General features: G+C 44.3%; 1 protein-coding gene across 5 annotated transcripts in view; it reads left to right on the top strand.

The window, feature by feature from the left end:
• NACC1 (nucleus accumbens associated 1) overlaps positions 1-5,798 on the top strand; it is a 55,424-nt gene that overhangs the window by 5,920 nt on the left and 43,706 nt on the right. The gene's annotated exons all lie outside the window — the stretch shown is intronic.

Raw genomic sequence — 5,798 nt, 5'->3', positions numbered from 1 at the left:
TTCCAGTTTCGGGGCCAGCCTGGTTGGCCTGGAGTGTGTGCCTTTTCCGTCTCCTCCTGCCTCCCTTCTCTCAGAGACCTGATTTCGGGTCAGAAAAAGATTGCTTGCGACACAAGGAAACGAAACTTCCCATAGTTTCGCTTGCGGGTTTTTTGTGGGTAGGAGGGAGAAAGTTAAGGTTGATACTGATTTGAGGAGAGACCAAGGTGGTGCGACAGTTGACTGTTTGGCGTGTAGCCCTAATCCTGTGCACATTTACTCAGAAGTTAAACTTTACTGAGTTTAATGGGGTTTACTCCCAAGTAAGTGGGCATAGGGTTGCAATCTTAGTTTACAACTTCCTACTTTGCCATGGGTGGAGAGGGGAATAAAAGCTCTTAGTGGATGGTTTGGAAGAGATGGTTATGAGTGTTTTGTTTAGGTTAAACTTTTTATGTGTATGGTCTCGCACAGAAAAGTTAATATGAACTTGATTGAGGGGTAACTTTGTTCTCTTAAAGATGCTTTTGTGAAAATGGTGCAGCAAGGCTGCAATAACTGAAATGCTAATAATATATTACTGAACTGGTCACCATATAATTTGTAAAACCTTTTTTCCTTACTGATTTCTTATTTGCCCATTCCATCTGCTAAGCTTATTCTGTCATAAGATAGTTTTTGCCTTCTAATATTTGGCTTCATGGCTGAGAAGAGTTGTGTTTTTCATATGCACATAATACCTTCAAAATTGTGTGCAGTGGTGATGATGCAATAAAACTGTCTCTAAAAATTGGAGGATTCTAGGTATATGTGGCATTGTGGAAGCTGTTCACTGAGCTTCCCAGGGTGACTCCAGAAGTTTGCTTCTGCTGTACACTACAGCTGGCAATGCTATATAGATTAAAAATATACTGTCACACCCGAGGCCCCTGCTAGTGAAGGGGTGGGGGAAAGAAAGTGCCCTGGCAGATAAGGTGCTCTTTGGGGCAGAATTCTATTATCCGTCATTGCAGCTGTGCATTAGAGCTTGCAGTGTTATGTGGAGCAAGGCTGTATTGTGAGTTTGCAGCCAAAACCTCACAGTGATGAGTTCTGCACAGGTAGATGATAATCTCAGTCCCAAAGGGCACCTGCATATCTGCAAGCAAATCCCACTAAGTTCAATGAAACTTGAAACAGTATATGGATAGAATTGCAATTTTGGTCCCATTTATTTAAATGGTAGTAGTATTCTTAAAAGGAACGTCATCTTAGGGTGGTGGAATCAAGTTCCCACTCAGAGGTGCACCTAGCTAATTTTGGAGCCTGGAAATCCTTTTTCGAAGTGCCCCTCCCTGCAAATTAAGCATCATCCTGCTCGGCCGGGCGACCATACCACCCAGGACAGACTAAAGAGGATTTTGGTGGCGCAGGGGCTGTGGAGGTCTTGGACTTTGGCCGGGAAGTCCAGGGATAAGAGTGCCTCTGGTCCCACTTGGCTGTACTAGAAATAAAATCCAAAGTATCTGAACTGGATCTTGCCATATTAAATCTTCTCCAAAAAAAGAGCAAGGGTACCATACTTATAGAGTTAGTATACCAATACCTGTAAAGTTTGTTGGTTCAAACTGCTAGGGAAACAAATTCATTAGATGATCTGTGCAGGGGAGACAACCTAGTAGCTTTTATATTCTCCCACCTCCATGGGTTTGGTTCATATTCATCTGTGACTGAAACGGTTCTGGTTCAGGCAAGTAAGTGCTTCAGGTGTGATGAACTAATTGGTTCAGTTCCAGTTAATGTAGGCAATGTGTTTGAGATTATGTTTTGATGCTGTATTACCTTTGAAGGTATATATGACTGATAGTCTTTTCTGCTGTTTATGCTATATATTATACTGTATGATTAAACATGTACCCATACACAGATAACTTGTACAGGAAGTTGAAACATGGTGGGAAGAGTACACAGCCAAATCCTGATTTGTTTCTTTGTACTGAAACATATACTAATTTGAAGTTTAATTTTTTAATTAAAAAATAATTTTGCTCATTTCCATACTATCTAGTTATACTCATGGTTCTAGATCTGTTTTTCTTGTCTAGCCATCCGCTTTAGACCCAGGACATAGGAAGTTGTTATATACTGAGTCAGACCATAGGTCCATCTAGCTCAGTATTGTCTACACCAGTGATTCTCAAACTTGGGTCCTCAGGTGTTATTGGACTTCAACTCCCATAATCCCCAACCAAAGGCCACTGAGGCTGGGGATTATGGGAGTTGAAGTCCAATAACACCTGAGGACCCAAGTTTGAGAATCCCTGGTCTACACAGACTGGCAGCGGCTTCTTCAAGGTTGCAGGCAGGAATCTCTCTCAGCCCTATCTTGGAGATGCCAGGGAGGGAACTTGGAACCTTCTGCTCTTCCCAGAGCAGCTCCATCCCCTAAGGCAGGCCTGTTCAATTTAGGCCCCCTACAGTAGTGGTGTGCATGGAACCACGCGGCGCGGTCCGGCACTGAGGGGGGGTCTATCTTTAAGGGCAGGGGGGGGTAAGAACTTCCCCCTCCCACCGCTCTTCTCCCTCTGGCGCTGCATTTTAAATTGAAGTTTTTGGGGCGGCAGCATTCCTCCCTGCCCCCGTCGTTGCCCGGAAGTTGCAGTAATATGAGCATGCATGTGTGCGTCGCGGCGTGCGTGCGCCTGTCGCCGCCGTGTGCGCACACGCCGCCTACGTCACACGCACGCTGCGTGTGATGTAGGTGGCGTGCGCACGGCGGCGGCGAGCGCGCACCGCGCACATGCGTGCTCATATTACTGCAACTTCATCACTGTGTTGGGTGTATTTTTAAGTTAAAACTTTACTGTCTGCACTGGTAAGCTGAATCTTGGGAGCTTGTATGTTCAGATACTGAGAGAGACTTTTGAATAACAGAAACTAAGGGTTGGTCCAGTGGTTAGTTTAATTTTTCTAATTCTGTAAAATTGCAGTGCTCTGAATTAGTGGGCATCTCTTGCAGTCTTTGGAGATGTGTTATCTTGGTTTGTCTTATGCTGTAAACTGCCTAGAGACTTTGGTAGTGGGTGGTATACAGATAAATATATTCTATTGTAAGGGATAGCTGGTGGCAACCCTGTCTGAATCCAGGTTATTATCCTTGTCACTGGCTGGAGGGCCAAGTGCTGGCAGAGAGAACTTGATATGAACATTGTGTTGTTATATTTCCAAAATAAACCGTGGATGCACCTATACCTTGAGTACTCTGTTCAGTTCTTGTCACACCATCTTTAGAAAGTAGATCTGAAAAAGCCACAGACATAGGCAGAATATGGAATGCCTTTCTCATCTCATACTGCATGGGAGACAGCAATGGTAAATCCCTCCTGTATTCTACCAAAAGACAACCACAGGGCTCTGTGGTCACCAGGAGTCGGCATTGACTCGATGGCACACTTTACCTTTATCTTTTTCATATGAGGAGAAGGTAAAATAATTGAGACTCTTTAGTAGACAATATCCAGGTGACTGTATGTATGCAAAATCATGGCTAGATTGTTAAAACATATATTCACATATAACTGATGAGTTCCCTGATTAAATCAACACACAGCAATTTACACAAACAAATCATGCAGTCTGTTTGATGTGTGATACTGCTTTCTACTAGAATGGCCAACACTTGTATAAATATATCCAGTGGAGGACCAGTGCAATTTATGAGTGATAGCAGACATCTGGTGATACTTCTAAGATGGCCAGAGCAATGTGTATCTCTGCTGAAAGTGACCTTAATTCTGAAATTGCCAGAGGGAAAGAAAATAGAGTTCCCTACTAGTACCATTAGTTCCTGTAAGATATTTGGATGCTGCTGGATATACTTCTGGTCTGGGCTAGACCCTTGCAAGATTTCTGGTGTGGCCTGTGGATAAGATGGATCTGCAATTATACTGTTGTGTTGTTTAACACACAAGGAAGTCGTGTGAGTTAGACCAAGGGGCGTGGAGGTGGGCTTTATCTCCTGGGTGTGAGTGAGTGATTACTCCAGAACAGGGCTGCCCAACTTTGGCTCTTCAGCTGTATTTGGACTATACCTGTCATCACTCCTGACCTTTGGCCACTGTGGCTGGGGAAGATGGAGGGAGTCCCAACAAAAGCTGGAAGGCTGCTGCAGAAAATGTTTGTCAGGCGGCTTATGGAGTGAAATACACACCTCTAAAACACCCTGCCATCATCCATACTTGCAAATATGTTAACACTAGGTGTACCCAGCCATATTTCAGGCAGTGTGCACCCAGTAAATAAATCTGTCTGAAAGAATCTAATGCAGGTGATGTTAAGATCTTGGGCTAAGGACATTGCTAGGCCAAGGCCTCAGAGTGCCCCCTTTAGCTCATGGTAAGGGAGAGAACATGTTGCTCCTTCTTTGTGAATAAGGTGAGAAGGAGTTTAGTTGCCAGCCTCTGCAGGTTGTTTGTTTTCTTTGGTTCAATGCTTGCCATACTGGTTTGGTTCCTGTTTTCATTCAAGTTCAGAAATAAGCCACAATCGACATCCCACCCACTAATCTAATTCCTATCTTGGAGATGCCAAGGAGGGAACTTGGAACCTTCTGTATGCAAGTATGCCGGTGCTCTTCCTAGAGCAGCCCCATCCCCTAAGGGGAATATCTTACAGTGCTCACACATGTAATCTCCCACTCACATGCAAAGGACTCTGCTTAGCAAAGGGGACACGCTTGCTACCTCAAGACCAGCTCTCCTCCCTTGGTGTACTCAAAAAGGCTGTGTATTGTGCAAATGGGGTGTCTCATTTTGTTGCTGTGACAGACTTGGGCTCTATCCACAGAAAGAAACTGAACAGGAGGCAGGAAGATATTAATGACTCTTCCTAGTTGTGAGTGGGATCAGTGGATGTGTGTGAAAATTCACTCTGTGTGTGTGCACTCTTGTCAGTAACAAGAAGAAAATGGTTTTGAATAGAAGTTTATAAGCCCAAGGGTGAGCGGGGGTGGGGGGCGCGCTGAGATTCTCTTCATTCTTGACTCTGCTAAGGTCACTGTCACCATAGTATCAGAGTACAAAAGGGTTGCAGTGGTGAGGTGAGGCTCATTGTATGATGAATGATATCAGTCCACATTTCAGGAGGTCTGAAAAGACCTTGAGCCTGGAACAAGTTAGAGCAGCATTAACTGTTTCTCTAACAAAAATCAAATTAACCTTGGGTTACAAAAAGAGACCTAGTTACTGCATCCATATAGCCCCAATCTGTGCATGTTTGCTTGGAAGTAATGCTGGCTGAGTTTAATGGGAGTTACTGCTAAATAATCATATATAGGATTGCAGCCTTAAGCTTGAATCCTAATCTTGTTGAACCAGACCATAAGACCATCTATTCCAGCATTGTGTCTTCAACAGAAACTAGCAAGATGCCTCTGGAAAAACTCACATTCAAGCTACCTCACTCACATTGAAGCCATTCAAGCCACCTGATAATACATGGGGGCAGACTAACTAGTCAAATCATATGGCCTGTAAACAGTTGGTATGTATCTTAGGAATATAGGAAACTGCCATATACTGAGTCAGACCATTGGTCTATCTAGCTCAGTATTGGCAGACTGGCAGCAGCTTCTCCAAGGTTGCAGGTAGGAATCTCTCTCAGCCCTTTCTTGGAGATGCCAGGGAGGGAACTTGAAACCTTCTGCTCTTCCCAGAGCGGCTTCATCCCCTGAGGGGAATATCTTGCAGTGCTCAAACATCAAGTCTCCCATTCATATGCAACCAGGGCAGACCCTGCTTAGCTATGGGGACAAGTCATGCTTGTTACCGCAAGACCCGCTC

Source organism: Hemicordylus capensis, chromosome 2 (assembly GCF_027244095.1).
Source record: "Hemicordylus capensis ecotype Gifberg chromosome 2, rHemCap1.1.pri, whole genome shotgun sequence".
Taxonomy (NCBI): Eukaryota; Metazoa; Chordata; class Lepidosauria; order Squamata; family Cordylidae; genus Hemicordylus; species Hemicordylus capensis.
Note: the sequence above shows the minus strand (reverse complement) of the source record. Positions and strands in the feature narration are given on the sequence as shown.